Source organism: Labrus mixtus, chromosome 9 (genome assembly GCF_963584025.1).
Source record: "Labrus mixtus chromosome 9, fLabMix1.1, whole genome shotgun sequence".
NCBI lineage: Eukaryota > Metazoa > Chordata > Actinopteri > Labriformes > Labridae > Labrus > Labrus mixtus.
In genome coordinates, this window is record NC_083620.1 from 11,471,699 (window position 1) to 11,494,529 (window position 22,831).

Below are 22,831 nucleotides of genomic sequence, written 5' to 3' on the forward strand. Positions count from 1 at the left end.
GACAAGAGTGATGCTGTAAAAATCCCAGTTCTATTTAGTTACGGTCTTTTCAGCTCTTTCCTCTGAGGTACTGTGTCCTAATAGAGTCAGTGGAAGGCTCTGGCAGCTTCTGCTTCTCAGAAATGTGTGTGTGTGTTTGTTCGAGCGAGTGAGTTTCTGTACATGCATGCGTTCTTGTGTGTCTGTGTGTGCCTGTGTGTCTGTGTGCGCACCTCCCCCTCCTCCACAGCCCTGCATGGTGTCACATCTGTGAAAATGAGTCCCCACTTCTCATCCATCCCTGCCCGGTTAAATAAGAGGGTAGGCAACTAGTTATCAACTGCTCGCATGGCTGAATGTCACAAACAGTGCCAGCAAGCTGTCATTCAACTCTGCTGCTTTGAATTGTACCAGCGAGGCCTCTACAACTCATAGCTTACCTATCATTTGTTGGAACGAAACAAAGATGATACAGGCAGACGATCAAGAGGAACAGTGCCGTCATGAACCTGGCGTAGGAGGGAAAGCAGGGAGGGAGGGCTTGAAACTACAAAAGGGGAGGAAAGGTGCATGCAGAGCAAAAGCATGAATGTGAGTAAATGAGAGCTTCCACTTGGTTAACAAAAGGCTGTGAAAAACAGATAGTTGAGCGACAAGTAAGGCGGAAAAAAAACCCCCTCAACAGTTCATTATTTGTTGGAAGTAGCTAGCAAGTAAGCATGCAGGGATAAAAAGCAGGAACATTGACAGTGGTCTGTGAATGTGAATGATGAAAGGACGCTTTGACTTGTTCTGTCTCGGGGCTACGTGTCAATCATACCTATGTGTCATTCATCCCGCCCACACTTCTTTGCTCTGTATTTGAACTTCCTGCTGGGATTGTGTCTCATGTAGGTGAAGGTTGGATCACACAGAGCTTTTAACAGAAATCATTATGCTCGTAAAAATGGTGTGTGGTGACTTCCAAAAAGTTACAGAACATCCGACCAATAGAAATGGATACGCTTCGGAAGGGACAGGGAATGTGAAGAAGAGGAAATAGAAAAGACGAATCTGTACTTTTTTTTTTTTTTTTTTCAAGGAACAGATGTAGACTGTAATCAAGAAATGTGTGTGTGTGTGTGCTGCTAAACGTGTCACAATGTGGGGGAAAAAAAAAAGAAGTAAACTGACAAAAGTGCAGATGTAAGCCCGTTATGTTAGAGATGTTAGAGATTGTGTTTGTGCAATTAGTCTGTGTATTTTGTAGGACCAGAGGAACCAATTAGAGAATCTACATGAAACTGTTTCTAATGTTTCAGATGAGAACATTTTACAAAACTCTGTAATCTGCACATATTTCTGTGTTTGTTCTGGATTTTCTTTAAAAGTAGTTTAGTTTCAGATGGCATCTCATATAGACTTGGCAAACTAAAACTCACTTAATTTTTTTGTCCAAGTTATGAATTACTGTGTCTATATGTTGGAGCACAAAAGTTTTAGTTTTTTATAATTAAACGGATCCAGCATTGTTCTGTGCTGCATAAGGGACAAAATCTAATGAATCCTTGGTGTGAGGCAAGGTAGTGTGTACAAATTGAGTTGGCTAACAGGTTAGTTGGCAAAGTTTTTTTGACCTTGTGAAGCTGTAATTTTTAACTAGATAATTATGGTGGAATTTAGAGAAGGGGAAGGGACATGAAAAAGGCCGGGGTGTGTGTGTGCATGTGTGTGTGTGTGTGTGTGTGTGTGTGTGTGTGAGTCTGTGCAGGAGTTAGACAGACACAGTATGATTAGGCTGCAGTCTCTGCTAGCTGTTTATCCCCATTACTGCTGCCAAGGAGCTTACCAGCTAAATTGGGCAAATTCTGGTCCCCTAAACAAATTACTCGCTCTATTTGAGGAGGGAAATCAAATTAAGAAATTAGCACAGATCCAGCACTGTACCCCAGCCAGTAATGCATTAGTTCTTAGTTTAGACTTTGTCGTTGTCGTTTCATCAAACATAAGATTAGGGATACTGTTTGGATGCCGATGCATATGGATTATATGCACCTTGCCAACTGTAAGAATACTTTTAAGGGTTTGATTAAAGAGCATTTGTACCGGTAGAAACGTATTTACCATAAATGGGGCCACTGTGTCTGGGATTTTGTTCTCTGGCTAATGCCCTCCTGCTCAGCCTAAAAGGCTAAATGTTTGGAAATCCTGCCTACGGACTACTGCAGGAGAGTTGCAGGGTGGCTGAGCACTTGCAATGCCTCTGCAAATCAACAGATTGAGCAGAGCTGCTGCTGTGACTTCAAAGAAAGCCTTAATGAGAGCTCATGATATTGAGTAAAATGAATACAAATTGAAAATGGTCCTTAAGACAAAATCAGATCTGGAATAAAAACTTGTCTTAGATTAAAGTGTTTAGTTTCCCACTGTGTAAAGGCTATTCAAACTAAGTTTCTGTAGAATAAGATGTGACTACATGTGTATGTATAGACTTTGCACAAGCCTCCATGAAGAAACAATATGCAGGTCCTGCAAGTGAAATTGTATTTGCTCTGGCATTTGGTTGGTCCACAAATTATTACAGACCCTTGATCAAGAGTTGGGAGGAAGTAAAATCAAGGGGAAAAAAACAACCAAGGGAGGGGAAGAATACACCGCAGGAATAAAGATACCCTTGAAAATAAGAGTGGTTAATGTGGAGGAGTGAGAAAAGAGTAAAGTAGGAAACAAAAAATGAGGTGACGCAAGAAATTAAATGATCAGAGTGCAAGAAAGGAGGACTAAACTTTTGAAGCGAGACAGTGATAAAAAAAAAGAAGTCAGAGAAGATAATTCACCAGTCATATGCTTCTTTCTTTTCCCATTAATTTATTTTCTTTCCCCACTTACATTAAAACTACCATCTCTGCCCATCTCGCTTCTGTCTGTCACCCTCCCCTGTTTCTCCCAATGCACTCTCACCTGAGCAAGATTAATCGCTCCGGTCGAATCACATTACCTCCCAACCCAAATCCAACCTCCCCATACACACACACAGACACACACTCACACACACACAGACACACACTCTCACACACACACACACACACACACACACACACACACACACACACACACACACACACACACACACAGATTCACCACACACTAACAATACACTACCACAAGAGATGGATAGGAGGAGAGTGGAAGGAACTGGGAGCACTAGATGGAGAGAGATGGGGGATGGGTGTGGGGGTATTGAGGGAGTTGAATGCATGGATGGTCTGCTCATTAAACTCATCACATTATTTTAGCCCTGTGCTTTATTACACTTAGCTGGGACACTAGGCACTCAGTCACACACACGCGCACACCAACACCCACGCACGCACACACACACACACACACACACACACACACACAAAGGTTTGCCATAATGTGTTCATGACGTAGCATGTTCAATTTAAGAAGGAGGATGATTCATGGCCCCCGATAACAATGCTTCATCTTCCTGGAGCACCTATGGCGTAAAGAGGGGCTGTGCAGGGCAGGAAAGCGTCTGTTAATGGGATGCTAATCATCTCATAACTTTGAAAATTGGCTAACAGGCACAACACCTCATGCAAATGTGTCTCTGTGTTTACGTGTGCATGTTTATTCAAGTTCATGTGCTTTTTTTCTTTTAGGTGTTGTGGTTGGGGGTCCACATTTGGGAGTGTGTGTGTGTGTGTGTGTGTGTGTGTGTGTGTGTGTGTGTGCGTGCGTGTGTGTGCGTGTGTGTGCATGTGTGTGTGTGTGAGAGGGTGAATATTGATCTATGGCTGTGTGCTCCATCACCCTGCCAAGCATAATAAGAAAGAATGGGCCACTGAGCAGGCGCTCTGCCTCTGCTGACTTATAAACATATGCACTGGAGTAAACACCTCAATCACTGCGAGGGGCAAGGCTCCATGAATTAATAAAATGTACATTCTCCTGTTTGGGGATAATACATTCTTAGGGTTTATGCATACAACCTTTTAAGTTGTTTACGGTGACTGAATCCAGGAAAAATGTCTTCTCAGGGTAACAAATATCAATGTGAAGGTTAAATGGGGTCAAAATAGCAGAGAGTGAATGAGATAAGACCTGTATATCAATGTGTTTGTAAGCAGACTCTATTTTTTTTTTTTTTTTACATTATTGAACACTACTGGAATGGTCATAAAGTGTTCTTTCTGTTCACATCTCAGCAAGACTCCTGACCACACACACACACACACACACACACACACACACACACACACACACACACACACACACACACACACACACACACACACACACACACACACACACACACACAAACACACACACACACACACACACACACACACACTCAGCTAAATAAAAAATGTTTAAACTTGCATAAAGTGCCAATGTTCCAGATTGTTTTCACTTGCCTAGAGAATGATGACTGTGTTATGGTTTATTACGAGTGTTTCGTGTCAGATTTCTTGAAGCACCACATTTCTGGAGTTTACATCACTGACATCAGGACCATTCAGATCAACTGTCAGAGAGATTTATACTACTCTGACTTACAGCCACTCTTTTACTGCAATTACTGAAGGACCATGGCCTTATTTAAGATAAATGTATGAGCTCTCAGTACATTTTAATTGTGGAATATTTCATTGAATAAAGGTAGTATCCTCTCTTTGCAAACATTGGTGTTTGTTTGAGGGATGTTTTCTTTTCTAAAATCCTCTTTGGAGATGTGAGGCATATCAAGATTATATAAATAAGACTTACCGCATATTTTACATCCGTGGCAAAGCCTCTTGGTGTGCAATGCAGGTGTCTTACCTCACTTCCACCTGATGCATTTGTCATTTTTCTGCCCAGCACTCTTATTTTCTTTAAATAGCAAATTAACTTGCACCCCCGTTCGAGCCCCAGGGGTGTGTTCCTCTTGAAATTAAGTATGGTCGGACCCAAAGGTAGCACGTTCCTCACTTGAGGACGCAGAAATCGTCCTAAAGTAAAACCTGGTTTAAAGTCCAAAGTCTGTGGTGCAGTATGTTCTTGATATATGAGGGCATATTAGAAAGATTGTCATACCTCAGGGAGTTCACAATGCACTTCCACTGAGCCTGTTCCACACACACACAGGATGCACAACAGTGCACCTACTCCACGGTTTACTATCAGTGCATTTACTGATTGGCTACATTCAAATTGAGTTTTTATTGGGACATGGCGACGGCTAACACAAAGCCCTCCTCCATGCTGGTTCTGTCGTATCCATGCAGAAGCACACACATACTGTAAGCACACTCACTCATAAGCTCTCGTGCAACTGAGAGTTGGATTTATAATAATTCTGTGCATTACTATGAGTGCCACCGACAATCGAGCCTGCATATAATAATCCAGACTTTTCATTGTCCTTAAGCATGCTTCAGAGAATAAAGCCAAGGATTCCAGTAGAGAAAATGAGTAAAGAAATGTTGACAGCTTTCCTTTACTTGATGTTAAGCACACATATTGTTTATTAAATTGGATCCTTTCCCATCCTGTTTGCGTGTCTGGAGATTTTAAGAATTCATGAGGATAGGCTTTTGTGCCTTGTGGAAATGTTCATCACATCTTTTTGATGGTTTCTTATGTTTGATCAGTGAAACCTCAGTCTGCTGTCCACATATTACATGCAGTGTCCTGTGTATGTTCTGTGTGCTCAGTGGCACACTGAGAGGCCAGAAGTTTAAATAAGGCAGTCAGAGTTCAGTCTATTTAAAGGCAGGGCTTGTCCTTTTCTTCAGCATACATTATTTGTCATATTCGTTAAAAATGGAACCTCCTTCCTGCAACCCAAAATGAGATGAGGGTGATTCTAAAGGTCCGATAGCTTAGCTACTGGCCACTGTGTGCACGATAACTCTCTATAATCTCAGAAAAAGACAGACCCAATACCACTATTGCTTATTTCATACTCCATCTCACCACTTCTCCTGTCCAAGTTGTTTATCGCTTGCATCCTTGGTGTCATTTCTTCCAGTTATTCCACCTAAGCCTTTTCCTCCTCTGTAACAACTGTCATTGTTTAATGTCTCCCACCCACCCTCTCCGTCTTCTACTCAGTGCAACATAAACATGTTTCTCTATACCTCCCTCTCTCATACGTTCCCCTGTGCTCCACCTCTGACATGACTGTCCATGGCTGCTCACAGGCTCATAATGCTGTCAATCAATCACAGGTAATATAGTTTTATATGACATGTGTCCCTGTGTCATTGGCCTCTGATAGACAGGGCTGCACCCACTATAGGCACTTTGTAAAATGAACCAGCCTCTCAGGATGAAAATAATTAATAAAATATAAATCAGATTGATCATGTTATTGCCACTTGTAATCTCCTCCTGACACACATGCAGTAAAGTATGTAGCCGGAAAGGCTTCAACTGGACAGGATGGAAAAACCTAAACTCTTATTGAATCCTAAGAAATCATAGGTAACTTAAGAAAATAAATCACAGATTCAATTATGACATTTGTGTTCATCACAGACAAACATGAATTTAAAATCTAGTCGAATATGTTAGCATATGTAACACTTAAACATAACAAATTAATTGTTTAAATGTTTTGATCAGCCCCCTGAACCCACAGTTTTTTCAAAGATTTTTTTGTTTAGCCCCTAAAGTGTCTCATGTTTCTTCTGGTTATTCTGGAACCCCAAAACAGAAACATATGGTTATAGTTTGAAGTTATTTATTGTATTGTACTTGAGGTAAAGGCATAGATGTTGAAGTGGTGGTGGATAGCAGGAGCTGAGAATTTGACATGATGAGGCACAAGAATTGAGAATCCGGATGAGAGATAATCCTGAGACAGGAAGAGGTAAAGTAAGTATCCAGGTCAATAAATATGAAATCCAAAACTTATAATAAGATTAGCCACAGCACACTACCATTAGACTGAACAGCAAGGCGGAGACTGGCTTGTAGAGCCGGGTTTATATACTGCAGGAGCTTGATGAGTGGATGGGTCCCAGGTGAGCAGCAGTGTGATAGAGTGCCACGCCTAGACAGAGACACACACAGAAACATACAGGGAAACAACAACACACACACAGGGAAGGGGTAAAACACAGAAACACTAGGAAAGAGCAGGAGGCACAGCCGAGGTCAGGACAGCAAGTGGAATTCAAATATGGAATATGCTTTGCCAAAGTGAAATTATTGTCTATAAACATATAAACTGAAAATGTTTTAATGGTTAATTTTATTTTTGGTATTTAAAACCTGATTTAAGCCCGACACAGCACATTTCCACAAAAGTGTTTATACGATGTATTACAGATCACAGATCTGTTCTTAGTGTCTTTAATTGCTAACTATCTATAAAATATGATGCAATTTGCAGAAAAAAAAGGAGCAAATTTCCCTAGATTTCCCAAACGTCATTCCTGAATTTGCATAGCATTCCAGCGTTATTATCATAACATGATGAGTGCTTCCTGCACATACAACTGTGATTCTAATTCATGTACGACTGGATGGATGGTTTATGTAAACGAGCTGCTGAATTATGTATGCTATAGATGCCTGTCAAAGGCTGCATTTCCTGCTGTGTGTTCGTTTGTGTAAATGCTCGTGCATACGCACAAGTGTGTCTCTTAGTGTTTAAAGGTGTCCGTCTGTAATCTTGTGTGAGTGTATGTTTGACTAATGCATGTTATGTCTGTTGTCAAATTATTGTCATCATCTCAGGAGAGCCATTTGGGCTTGACCTCACGTAATCAGGTTTGACGGGCAGTGACTAAGACAATAATTACAAAAACACAGACAGCCTGTATCGCAGCCTGCTGACTGGAATAAAAATCATTTAAGAGCTGCTGTTATGAATGAGAAGCAATTATATGCACACAATGCAAGACTTGAGAAAAAGTAGTCGAAATCAGGAAAACTTTTGCTGCAGTGGGGGAAATACTGTCCTTTGTTAAAAAAAAAAAAAAAAAAACGTTTTAATGTGTTCTGAAATGAAATGACTGAGTTGAATATGTAATTATATAAGTTCAAGGTGAGACATGTTTCCAGCAGTTCCATTTGCTCTCTCCAATCCCTTGCTGTGTTTCAGGTACTGTACTGTTGTCGGTCGCCTTCTCCTTTTTTTCCCCCTCCGTATTCTCCTACCCCCTCTTTTCTCCTCTCCTCTTTCAGTAGATGTCACTACAGTTCCACCCCAACCAGGGTGGCAGGCAGATTGCAATGCATCGTGAGACACAGACACCCTCAGGTGACGATAGCGGTGACGAAAGGGACTGTAGGGGATGGGAGAGGTGTGGAAGAGATATAATGAAGGGAGGAAGATGAGAGATAAAGAAAAGAAAAGGGAGGAGACATTGAGTCAGTCTTTACACGGAGCCCAGTTGGACAGCATTTGTAGAACACATATAACACAAATATTTCAAATGCGTCCTCAGTATACATGTATACCAGCATACAGGCAGCAAAACTATATAAATCAATGACCCATGAACAAACACAGTCGCCTTTATTTCAGGAAGCAATTAACTGCCATGCCCTCATTACTATCAGTAAGTAATGAAGAGATAGGTACTGTTGCAAGAGGGGAAATGTGAGTGCAGATAGAGGTGTTTTTGACTCGTCTCTGTCAAACAGATAGCAATCTGCCCCGTCTCCAGTGATCCACCACTTCCCCTGATTAGAACTCAATGTAATTACTTCATTCAGTTTGGGAAATCAAAAGTATCATTGATCATTTAGTGACATTTACAGTTATGTTCTACTTTGCTCACTAGGTAGAACTTTAATTTTTTTTTGGAAGTTTGGTTCAAACGGGTCCTTAAATTGATATCTGTTAACTCTGATTACTGAGCTCATCTGTTGTCATGAACAATGATTCCTTATCAAAATCCACCTGGGAATATGTGCACATGGATCATACTCTTACTTAGCCCTCTACACCCAATGGTCATTGAACAGCACCTTGTTTGTCCATATAAATGACCAGGCTGTCCATGGTTTATAATTATGAATCAGATGAAATAGATGACTTTCTGTCAAATAAATGGATCCTTGTTTGCTGCAAACTAAATATCAGCATGTGACTACAAGTTGCTGCTGCATTTAGAAGTCCTATGAGCGGCTTTACGCGAATGTCACTGCTGTATTTATGCTAACTGAATAACACACTCTGCTAACTGAACACATTCTTTCATCTGTCTTTTCTTTAATGCCCTCTGGACGGCGCTATCTTGCCCCTTCAAGGAGTACCAACAGATACTCACACTGTTTTATCCCTTCAGCTATCAGGCTGTTTAATGCTGAACAATTCTAATTGACTTATGGGCTGCTACTATATACTTAGGTAACCTGTCAGGTCCATTCATTTATTAGATACATTTCTGGCGTTGTATTTATGAATTTTGAGATTTTGCTAGATCTGGCTTCTCATCTGGCGACCTGAGATCAGAGAACACAGGCTTTTTAAGTCAGTTAATTTACGTAAACTTTGTGAATCTTTGGAACTGAAGGATATCTCATGATTGTATGAGAGCAGTCCGGGGCTTTACTACAGGATTCATTTACACAATGAATTTGTGCAGGTTCTGTTGGCTGACAGGTGAAGGCAGGCTTGGCCTTTTGCGCCCCTGACAGCACAGTCATGACCAATTCAGCTATTTTCCAAAAATAGTTCAGGCGGGCCTTCCACCAACGATCACGATGACCCTACAGGAGCTCAGGAGTTCCCAGGAAAAGATGTGGTTATCTGGTCTATACCTGCACCAAACCTTAGTATAAGCTTTATCAAAAAGGAATGTTTGAATTCTATTCTTAAAAGTACAGAGTGTTTCTGCCTCCTGGACCCTGACTGGTAGACAATTCCAAAAGAGAGGGGCCTGATACCTCCCATAGTACATTTTGAGACCGTAGGTACCAAGAACATGGTGCCTGACCATGAAGAGCTTTGTAAGTGATAAAAAGGAGTTTAAATTATATTCTTTTATAGGGAGACATTGCAGAGAAGCCAATAACCGAGTAGGTAATGTGATCCTTTTCCTAGATCTAGTCAGTATACAAGCTGCAGCATTTTGGACTAGTTGAGTCTTTAGACACTTGATAAAAGATGATTACAATAATCCAAGTTGGAGGTAACAAATAAACCTTTTGTTGCTAATATTTTCTTGGTATTTAACAACATCAAAACAAAATTTGGTTATTTTAGATTATTTATCTGGCAACCTAAGCTATGGAAGTGGCAAATACTGCTTTCAGGCCCTGATTTTTGCATATGCAACAATTATATATTTTAAATTTACTTTGAAACTCATTTTAGTTCGTCTAAGCACCTAAGAACACTGATGTGTCTGGAATATCTTTTTTACTCATGGAATTGTATCACAGATCCTATTGTCTGATTCATTACCTAGTAAGAAAAGGCATTGGACACATGACCATCAAGCCTGAGCTATCGGGACCACCTTTCTCAAACCATTGGCCTTATTCAGAGTCGGCCCCTCTTTGTAGCTCCAGAACTTACCACTCTTTTAGAACAGCATTCTATAAAAGTGTGTCCATGAGTATTTGAGCTAATTCAGCCGAACAAGCACTGTGAGAATGGGACACCGACTCTTGACAAAAAGGCCAGGTTCCAAGTTGATGTTCTAATTCCTCCCAGTGGTGTTGCTTGGGGTTGAGGTCAGTGCTCTGTGCAGGCAATCAAGTTCCTTCCCATGAAACTGTTTTAACCACAACTTTGTGGACCTCGGTCTGTACAATGGGCCACATTCATGCTGAAACAGCAAGAAAAGTCTTTCCATAAATGTTGGAAGCACCAAATTGGCTTAAATGTCTTCAAATCCTGTAGCTCCTGACAAACTATACTATGGATCCCCCTTGATAGTTTTCCTATAATTTTGTGTGATAGTTGGTTTATTAGCATATCAACAGGGTCAGCATCTCCCCTGAGCTTATTGTATGTTGCAATTATGGCTAGTTTGGGAACCCTTATGTGGTTTTTGGATTTTCCATTCCATTTTTTTCATATTTTCCTGTAGTTTGCTGCCAACTAAAGAAAATACTATATTCACAGCTTTATTGTCATGCCAACTTTCAAACAAAGAGTAAGTTACAGGGGTAAAGGTGCAACAGAAACTTCCTGGTTCCCTAAATTTACCCTGAAATCAAGATACCCGCTTCCCTTTGTCTTCAAATCTTTTCTCATTTGTCATATTGCAGTCTTTTACCCTGTTAATTAGGAATGTGCCATTGCAGTGGATTCCTCTTTCTCTTTCAAATATTCCACCAGTGGCTCTGATGTAAAATAGCTTTTTACGTAAGCTTTGCCAATTTTCCTGCAGGAAGGGTTGATGTAATTTTTAGGACACAGTCTCCAATGGTATCAACATCAGATTTAATGTTTTCCAAATTGTCTTGTCAAAGTCATAGTACTTTGTCTCACATGTCCCCACATTTTGAATCTGCACATACAGTACAGCCAGACAAATCTGCTTCCAAGTCATTTAGCATCCAATGAGACCAGCCTGTTAAGTTTAAGTAAAAAAAAAAAAAAAAAAATCATTCTCAGTAAAGGGAGCAGAAAACTTGACTGCCTTTTTCCCATGTTGGTAATTACCTTACAGAGAGTTCGCAAAGGTCCTGGAACAGAAAGTTGTAAGATCCATACTCATCTGATTGATGTAGGTCAGAAGGTTCAAAGGAAGTAGACCTACAATAGACTTGTTAATAAAAAAATATGCCAGTGTTTAAGCCTGCGTGTGGCCAAAGATGACCATCCAACATGTGCACAAAACAAACAATGATGAGTGGGGGCTTTTCTGATTTTTAACCAATTTCTTTGGCTTCTTTGACTAAGGTTGTAATGTTGACACGATGTACAACCTGCTCACTAGATCCTCTGCCGTCTTGGGTTGTCAAAGAGCTTTGGCCTACACTAGGACCTTATGTTGTATCTTAAACTCATCCCTCCTCACAGGAGTTTTTCCAGCTTGCTTCAAAACTGCTGTGGTAAAACCCTTACTAAAGAAGCCTAGCTTGGATGCAGACTCCCTGACCAACTCTAGACCTGTTTCAAACCTTGCTTTCTTGTCAAAAGTTTTTGAGAAAGTGGTCTCAAATCAGCTTCTAAATTATTTATCACTAAATAAGCTATTTGAGCCATTTCAGTCTGCTTTTCGGGTAAATCATTTGACAGAAACAGCACTTACAAAAGTGGTGAATGATTTACTACTATTTTTAGATTCAGACTCAACCAGTGTTTTATTGTTATTGGATCTTAGCGCTGCTTTCGATACGGTGGACCACTGTATTCTACTGGTTAGGCTTGAAAACTATTTTGGCATCTCAGGACAAGTTCTAGAGTGGTTAAGATCCTACCTGTCAGAAAGATCTCACTGTGTTTTATACGACAACATACTCTCTGAGTCCTGTGCTGTTAGGCACGGGGTTCCACAGGGTTCTGTACTGGGTCCATTGCTGTTTTCACTTTACCTATCCCCACTGGGTCAGATATTGCATTTTTTTGGGATTGCTTTTCATTGTTATGCCGACGATTTGCAGCTGTACATGCCATTAGGTGTAGGAAGTAAGTACGATACAGGTAAACTTGAGGCCTGTCTTGCAGCTGTTAAGAGCTGGTTATCAAAAAATTTCTTGTCGCTTAATTCTGCTAAAACAGAAATGATGTTTATCGGACCAGCGAAACTGGGTCATCTTTTTGATCCTATTACTTTGTCTCTCGATGATTGTGTAATCAATCGCAGAGACCGAGTTAAGAATCTTGGTGTGCTTTTTGATCAGACACTGTCGTTTGAATTACACATAAAGGAGGTGACCAGAGTTGCTTTTTTCCACCTGAGAAATATCTCCAAGATCAGATCAATCTTGTCGTTAAGGACGCTGAGGTCCTCATCCATGCCTTTGTGTCATCTAGGCTAGATTATTGTAATGTCCTTCTGTCGGGTCTGCCAAAGAAAAGTCTGCGAAGTCTGCAGATGGTTCAGAATGCTGCAGCTCGTGTTCTGACCGGAGCCTGCAGATATGAACACATTACCCCGGTGTTGGCCTCTCTTCACTGGCTCCCTATTCATGCCAGAGCAGATTTTAAGGTGCTGCTGCTAACTTTTAAAATATTAAATGGCAGCGCACCATTGTATCTTACCGACCTGGTGAACCCCTATGTGCCTGCCCGAGCCCTGCGTTGTCAGGGGACGGGTCTTTTGAGTGTCCCAAAGGTCAGAAAGAAGACAGTTGGTGAGCGGGCTTTTTCTTTCCGTGCACCGACACTTTGGAACAGTTTACCTCTGGCCATTAGGCAGGCTTGTTCTGTTGAGGTTTTTAAAGTAAAGTAAAAGACCCATCTGTTTACTGTTGAGTATGAGTCATGATTTCTCTGTATGTTTTTCCTGTATTTTAACTGTATTGCTTTGTACAGCACTTTAATTTAAAGCGCTTTATAAATAAATTTATTATTAAATTTATTATTTATGTAGAAAGAAGTAGAACAAGTAAAAATAATTTGTGCTTTTTGTCTTTATTAAGGAACAATTTACTGTAATTTGGAGTGATAAACTGATCAAGTCTAACTTTTCTCGCTACAAATTAGCAGCTCCATATTCACTGTCAAATCAGATGCTCGATTTAGAAGCTCTAATTAAACGTGATGACACCTTAAGAACAGTACTTGGTTTTTAAACCCCAATGCCAACAGAGAGAGGTGTGCTGTAAAGTGCAAGTGCATTAAAGTAACCCTAAAACCTATTAATTTAAAAAAGTAAATTTTGGCATTGGTAATACAGATTCAGAACAGGCCAACAGCTGAGAAATCTAATGCAAGGTAAGATCATCTTCCACTTATTTTCTCTGAATGGTCAGGGGCTTAAGTGAGTCCGACTGGCATCATTGACTGAACTGATGGTAGACAATTACCAACACAGTGTTTTCCTTTCCAGTGGGTATAACTCCATACTAGACCTCCTGGAACAGTCAAAATAAGGACTAAATTCCTGCCCACTGTGCAGCCTTGATTGGGCAGAAATAAGAGTGATTTGCTGACTTGAATATCTAAATTAATTAAACAGTGCCAGTGCTACCATAAGATTGGCCAGGCATATTGAAGTATTGTATAAAACCCTTAAAGGTTGCCTTATAACTTCGCCTTATAACCTCACAGATGCTTACAGTTCCAAATCACAGTGAATGTACTTAAAGAGCCCATATTATGCCCTTTTTGGGGTTTGTATATTTAATCTATGTACCTACTAAAGTATGATCACAATAGCTAAACTTCGAAAAAAGTGTCTGTTTTCATGTACTGCTGCTCCATGTACCGGCTCGCTTCTGACTCTCTCTCTAAGGCTCTGAAGTGCCCACGTTCAGAGTCCCCACGTGTGCCAAGTCTGATCTGATTGGTCGGCCTGTCGGCTCTGCCATAATTGGTCAGTTGCTCAGCACGGTTCTCGGAAATGTCCCGCCTCTTTTACCATATTGGGAATGCAGCCACTGGCTCCGTCCGAGGGGAGCATAAACATTAGCACCTTAGAACTACTGTGCTACCGCAGGCTACGGCATATCGTGGGCGTGCTACAGAAGTTAACGGGCGTGCAACATGAGCTGCAGGGCTTGCCACAACGAGCCAATGGGCTTAGATCAGTGATCTCACACTGACAATGACGTTGGACTGACACATTTTTATCGAGGGGGGCTAGAACCGAGCGTTACATGCAGCTAATGCTACAGCTAACAGGAGGACGTAGGAGAAGCCGCGTTTCCGCGGACTTTTAATTTTTGCACATAGATGTGCCTAAACATGCACAGGACACTTGGAAAACACACTAAAGAGCATATAAAACCAGAAAAAGCATAATATGGGACCTTTAACATAATTACTCAGCTAATTGTATGGTGTACTTACTGTATACCTCCATGGGGTTGGTGTGGGCAGAATTAGCATTATTATGTTCAATATTTTTTTCCCTTTTTGTGCAGTTTCTCCACTAGTGAACACATTGTTTTCTTCAATTTTTAGTTGTGCTCATTGCATGTTGCCAATCATCTTCCTCTTGTCAAAATACATGATTGACAAGAGGAAGAACTTGCAAGTAGCATTGCAGGAAAAAAAGGTGTGATTTCTGTTGTGTTTTTTTGTGTATGCATGGATTGCCTTTGCTGCGAGTACTAGTCAGTATGAGTGTGAGTGCCTGCATTTGTGGCTTTAAGCATTCTTGTGTGTCACAGTTCAGGAGCAGACAAGTGGAGAGAGCATTAAACACCCTCTTCCAACACTAATCAGGGATTAGACCGTGGTTAAGAGCATAAGACACAACCATAAAAACAAATGAGTGTGTAAAAGAGATGGTTGGAAATGCCTTTGATGAAATGAAATGAATGACTGTCTGTTATCTCTTTTAGTCATGTCTCAATAGTGCCATGAATGTTTAGTAAGCCAGCTTTTGATTTCCCAGAATTTCCCAGTCATTCATAGCGTCCCTTGTGTCCTCTAATGCTTTTTATAGCCTGCCTTACAATAAAATGGCCTCCAATGCCACACATGATTGCTTTACATTTTTTTGCGAGGTACTTTTGCAAAAGCCTAATTAAAGCTATGTTTTTTTTTCTCTTAATTTGACTGAGATACTGTGAAAATAAATGAGTAATTGGTTGAACCAAACAGATAGAGAACAGGATTTGAAATTGTATTGGTCTCAAGTGTTTATGAGAGTTGAATAAAAAGACATTCATTAAAACACTCCTTACACTAAAGCCAGGTGAAGGCTGGTTTCACATGAGGGACCCGGGCCCAGATACGAGTACACCTGATTTCAAAGTCTTGGTCATTTGATCAATTTGAGCACAAACGTACCATAATCATACCATAATCGGGCACCATGCCCGAGTCCGCTTTAAGAGGTTCATGTGGACTCAAGTACAGTCTACAGGAGATTTATATGTATCGGTACTCAAACAAGGAAGTGGACCGCTGTATGACGTAGTTCTAAACATTTCTTGTTGTTTCAAAACCGTCTTATCTGCGCAGCATGGGCCCATTTCATCCTCTCTGCTGCACAAAGATGTGTTTGTAGTTAGACATGGTTGGTGTCATGGACATGACAAAAACATCCCCAATCAGCAGGATAGACAAAGCCTATGAGCGGTTGCCATGGTTGATTCTTCTTCGTTCTGCGTTTTGGCAGATTTGCAAAACCCACTATGAGCATACCGCCACCTGCTGTATCGGACCGTGTACACAAGTGTACTCGGGCACTGAACGATGTTACAAATGTGAACGCAGACCAGTGGGGAAGGGGGAGCAATGGCACTCGGGCACGGGCACGGTATGAAACAATCTAGCCTAATGTGTAAACGAGAAATATTCATGCATCCTGCCTGCATATTGTCCCATATGCTCTTTTGTAACACTTGTTATCAATTGGCGCTATACAAATACTGATTGATTGATTGATTGATTGATTGTTTGATTGATTGATTGATTGATTGATTGATTGATTGATGTATTTCAGTGAGAGCATTCTTTTGACCTTGCATCTTTCAACAACACTCAGAAATCCAGCCAGGCTTGTCTGAAACTATACATTTCAGGTGGGTTACTTTGTAAAAAGAATTGGTTGAGTTTAGTGGGTAACTTGTCAGAAAACAACTTGGTTGTTAGACAATTTTCTGTACCATTACAACACCTAGAATGACAAGACCAAAACAAACTTAGTGATTGTTGACTTTACAGAATCATTGCGAAAAGAATAATCTGTAAAAAGAACGCACTATGTTATGGGAAAAAAACAAAAACAAACCTTTACATAATAAAATAATTAATTAATTTAAATTAGTTTAAATTCATCATGTGTCTTCAAAACCAGCTCACAAACAGAAAATACAAAAGAGATCTGTAAAAGGAAAAAGCAGAAATATTCAGTATTTTGTAGTTGCTGCTAAAATGGTACATCTCTGGAGTGTTTCACAAAAACAGACCTACAAGTATCGTATTTCATTGTCTTCACTGTACCTGAGGTGTCACACCCCCACCAAAGTGTTGAAACACAGTGCTATTTTTAGTCTCAATGCCTGCTCAGAATCCCCCTTAATATACTTCACTTAGAATAAATCTGATTTACTGGCATTTCGCTGGCATTGCAGCTGATGCAAAACTTTCTGGGAACATATTCCACAAATGATTACTTGACACAACTGGGGGAGAGGGGATTCCATTTTTGTAGCACTTACATAAATAGAGATTTGATGAGAGGTGAAAAACAGGGTATTGGGAGTAAATGAGAGCAGCCAGCGAAGGGAAAGACACACAGAGAGAGAAAGATACAGGTAGAATGAAAGAGAGAAAGTGAGAGAGAGCGGAGGAAGGCAGTCTTGGGCATGTAGGAATGATTAATGTGAAGCTGTCATAGAGGTGGAGAGGGGAAACCACAGTGATGGGGGAAGAGTCATGGCCAGGTGCAGGGAAAAGAATATGACAGAAAGAGAGAGAGTGAGAAAGAAAGAGAGGGAGATCGTGGCATGAAAAGGTTTCAGGACAGACTATAGAAAGTGAGAAAGAGTGAATGTGTGCAGGGAGAGGCAGGAAAGGGCTTCCAGGGAAGACTGTTTAGAAGACATGAGAAAGAGTGAATAAAAAGAGGGAGTGAGGATGGAGGTGTGAAAGAGGATTCAGAAAAGACTGCTGAGAAACAGAAAGGGAGGCAAAAGGAGCTATACAGACAGGAGCAACAAGAAAGAAAAAAAAGTGCTGCCTGCTAAGATGAGAAACCTGTAATAGAGTCTCTTATAGTGTCTGAACGAGAGCCTGCTGTGTGTGTGTGTGTGTGTGTGTGTGTGTGTGTGTGTGTGTGTGTGTGTGTGTGTGTGTGTGTGTGTGTCTTGCCATAAATTCAACCTCAGTATGAAACAGGCACTACAGTGGTCTGTTACTGCAGTTATTGTTCAACTTCCCCTTTGCCCTCACTCAGATTTTTTTCCCCAATTTTCTCACATTGTTTAGCTTTTCTGTGAGTGCTTTTATTCTTACATACTGCTGCAACATTGGAACAATATATGGACAGGACAGTTACCTGGTCTGATGTAAACATTCAGCAATCTGACGCAGTTAGCAATTTTAAGACATACATTGGTTCCTGTAGCACTGCATTTAGGAACAGATCAGTAGCTTTATTATGAAGACTGTTAATGGAGGTTTTGGATGAATGGACCACCCTCCACTCAACCTATCACAGACTGAGCTTCTTGTCATCCCAGCCAGTCCCTCAATGCAACCACAGATCAATATCCAGCTTGGAAAAACCCAACTCATGTATGACCACTAATTCTGCCAGGAACCTGATTGATGACCAGCTAACATTTAAGGTTCACACGGCCTCGATTGCCCAGTTGTTTCAATTTGCCCTGTACCACATCAGGAAGATCAGACCTTACCTGTCAGAACGTGCAGCACAGCTCCAGGTACAGGCTCTTGTGATATCACACACTGACTATTGCAACTCTCTACTGGCAGGTCTTCCTACATGCACTATCAAACCTCTGCAGACGATTCAAAACGCAGCAGCGCACCTGGTCTTCAACCTACCCCAAAAAACACATGTAACTCAGCTGTTCACATCCCTCCACTAGCTCCCAGTTACTGCTCGCATAAAATATAAAACCCTGCTGCTCGCTAACAAAATGGCAACAAAAATGGCTACTCCTTACCTAAACTCTCTCATCCAGGAGTACACTCTCTCCAGCCCACTACGCTCTGCCAATGAAAGGAGCCTGGTCTAACCTTCAATAAGGCCCTAAGTCTGTCCTCATTTGTAGGGCGGCGGAATTAATTAATAACCTCCATTTGATCTGCAGAGTGCCTCTCCACCTTTAAGAAAAAGGTAAAGAACCAGATCTTTCATGAGCACCTACTCACTTAATGATATTGATGATACTGATGATGATGATGGTATTATAGATGTTTTTGATGCTGATCGGAATGGAAATAAGCAGCTGTTGAGGTTGTTGACGGCCATGACAATTTATTAAAGACAAACAAAAAGGTAAACCAGTAGACTAGTGGCCAGTGTGTGTGCCCCACGTGTGGAGGCTTTCTTCCCCTATGCGGCCTTCCCGGGTTCAGGTCCGACCTTTTCCTCTTTTACCATGTGTCATTCCTCACTCTCTCTCCCCCCATTTCCTGACTCCATTCACTGTCCTGTCTCTACATGGAGGAATAGAAAACCCAGACGTCACAAGCAATTCATATGTAACAGCCACAGTGGAATTCTAAAGGGAAAAAAAAAATCCTTTTCATTATTATTATTTCAACACAAGACATAACTTTGTGCAGTATTTTTACCCCTCCATCTTCCTTTATAGCAAAAAGGCTGTAATTTGTGTCCTTTGAGGGAATTAAAGCAGCATAGGATGTATAACAACTAAGATATCCGTTTTTTTATAACATTTTCATATTTCTCCCCTTCCCCAACTGTCTAAGAGCTTTTAGTGTGCATCGCTCTCAATCCCTTCTCAACCCCAACACCGAGTCTGTTTCGAAGTTTCTGCAGTTTGGGTATGCTTCACTTGAAGGAGCAACATGTAACTGACACCAAGCATTTAAAATTAAAATAATCCAACTCAAAACCATTGGAGAGAGCTGTCTTTGTTGTTTTGCATTGTAGTCAGGGAATCCAGCACTTCAAGATAGCATGTTTCCTTAATGTCTGATGATATAGTAAGATCATCTATAAAATAACTCTAAAGATATCTGACATATTGCTCCTTTAAGGACATAGAAGAACTCTGTTTTCTTCATCCCAAGTCCTTATAATAATTGTCAGCAGTTGTGGCATATGCTGCCTCTGCACTGTAGATAGATAATTTGGAAATATTATAAAGATGATTAACTGCAATCAATATACATTCATTCATTAATGACACATTTGAGACTCCTCTACCTGTGCAATTTTACCTTGCTTTACAACACTTGAGATTCAGTTTCTACAAATCATTTCTGTTTTTTATAAGACAGTAATTAGAAAATCGGATGTTGTATCATTGTAGAAATACAACCTTCCCTCAGGGACAATAAAGCGCATTGAACTGAGCAGCAGTAAGAAAACCCTGTGAACTGCAAAATGCTAGACTGCTGCTTTACCATCTAACACATTGGAGTTGAATTTTAATGAGCTCGCTATAAAATTAATTTTATGAGATTTCCGTTTTCCCCATTATTATTCAGGGGACATAGATGGAAATATAGAAAAAAAAGTCAGGAGATGAGTTGCAACACAAGCTGTAAGCTTTATGTGAGTTGTTAAAAGTTGATATGCAGCATATTCTACCTTACAAGAAAGTATGTGTGTTGTGCTGAAGTTTGTGCCACCCTGATTCATAAAAACTTTCGAGATTACTCTCCATAAGTCACCTTTGAGCCAAGTGCCACCTCAGAGGCTTTTCCAAAGAGAAAAAATGGCTCCCTAAGAAGATCAGCTATACAAAAATGATTATTCCATGAAAGCTTTCATTGATGGCAAAATGGAGACTTAATAAAGAGAAGCAGTTGAAAAAGTGTCATCCATCCATCCATCCATCCATCCATCCATCCATCCATTAAATGTCCCATCCATATCAATCAAAAAATCAGAGATGACCAATTACAGCAAAAATGAGTAACCCCATTTTAAACGTAGGTCTCCATTCAAGGCTATACTCCGTCATACAGGATTGCGCTTCCATCTTGTAAAAGTACTGACAAACTGTCAGAGAGCAACTGCTAAACAAACTAGATAGATAGACCTGCTTTAAGTGTAATTTAATTCAGAGCCATCACCTTCAGCTGGACCTCATGCACAAGAATTTGACATTGAGAGGTTGTGGCTCGAAGTAAGTGGATTCAGGCTTTTTGTGCTGCAGATGCCGATCTAAGTTGAAAAAAAAAGATGTGATTTGATTAAGTTTTCCTAAATTTAAGTATTCAGTCATGTAATGCATACGATACAGCGGTACTTTATCATGTCTCTATACCTTCTCATTTCTCTGAATCCATTTCCTACTTCCTATAGTTGTTGCTCACATTCTCCCTTGCTCGCCCGTTATCTCGCTACAGAGTGTGTAGGTGGTACGGAGTACATGATGGCTGATTAAATAGTACAAGCAGCCCATACTAGAGGCTTCATTAGTCATAAAAGGCCAATTCACCAACAATTAAAACCAGCTTCACTGACTTTAATGACCACACAGACAGCATGAGCTCTACCACTTTACGAGATAAAAGGAACCTTAAAGACCATTAAAGGAAGTATGGAAAGTGAGATGGAGATACAGAGGGGTAACAGCTGCAGCTTTGAGGATGGGTGAACATTTGGAGGTATGCTTCTACTCTAGAAATCATTCACCGTGCATTCTGCATAACATGAGGCAAAGAGGGGCTGTATATATATTCTCATTAAATGTTAAGCCTTTTCTCAGGAAAGACAGTATTTACTGCAATGTACTTTATGTGAATTAGAGACTGCTAAAAACATTACACAAGTTTTGCTGCTTTAAATACTAGACAGATAACTTACAGTTTAGTATCCCAGTATAAAGTATAAAGTATATTGTTTATTTCCTTTAAACTTGGCTTCCTGCTTATTTCACCCATCTGACATAATCCCTCCAAAGCCAAAGGGATTCCGGCATTGACATTCACCATCCATCCCCTTTCATAAACATGGTGATGCAAGGTGACAAAATGGTGGTGTACTCTAGGAGAGCCAGAGCGTATCTGCCTCTCCACGCTGTGAGTGCAGCGTAGGGCTGTTCCAGCCTTTTTAAACAAATTATTTTGCATGGAGTAAGCCCTCTCCTCTACCAACAAGTCTTTGTCAAGGGAAACCCCTAAGATCAGTACATTTTGAAAGGAGCAATCTCTTTAACCCACAACTGTTTGCCAAACAACAAATCCCCTCCGATGTTGTGAGTTACCTCCAATGCTGGCGAGCTGACAGTCTTCTTGCCCCTAGGATTAAATGGTCTGGGCAAAGATTTCTGTGTGGTATGAATCCATAGTTTGAGCTGAACAATATAAATATAAGCAGTAGAGCTGGCAGATGTCCACAAGTAGAAAATAGAAATGGCAAACATTCCTTAATTGATGTAATAATATCAACCTAGCTCACTTTTAAAGTCATTGTTTCAGATTTGTTATCCACTCTTTAATATCATTGAGGATCATGAACATTCTGTTTCAACAACAATTATTTTCTTTTTCAGAATAACTTTTTATTCTATGAGAATGATGGATGTGTGTTGCTTTAAGGGAGCTAACATTCTGGTCAAATATAGTCCAATAGTTTTTGTGCATAATGAACTTTTAGCCTTAACATCAATATTTGAGAGTCGGGGACTTGGACCAGTTATGTCTTCAGACTGATTTTTGAAGTTGTGTAGTTTGTTAACTTCTTCCTGCAATTCTGACAATTTTTGTTGTTGTCAGAAAGACATTTCAGAAACATTGTGGAGCCATGTGAATGACAGAGGATTAGGGCCACGTTGAAACATTTATTTTTTTAAATTTCGAGATTAAAGTCGTAAATTTACGAGATTAAAGTTGTAAATTTATGAGAATAAAGTCGTACATTTACGAGATTAAAGTCGTAAATTTATGAGAATAAAGTCGTAAATTTACGAGATTAAAGTTTTAAATTTACGAGAATAAAGTCGTAAATTTACGAGATTAAAGTCGTAAATTTACGAGTTTGAAACCATAAAATAATGAAAGTAGAACTGTTAAAGTCTTTAAAGAATAAAATAATAAAGTCGTTATTTTAGTCTACATCAGAAGAGCAGCAGCATCCTGTTCTCAAATGACAAACATTAAGCATCTTGTCCTAAA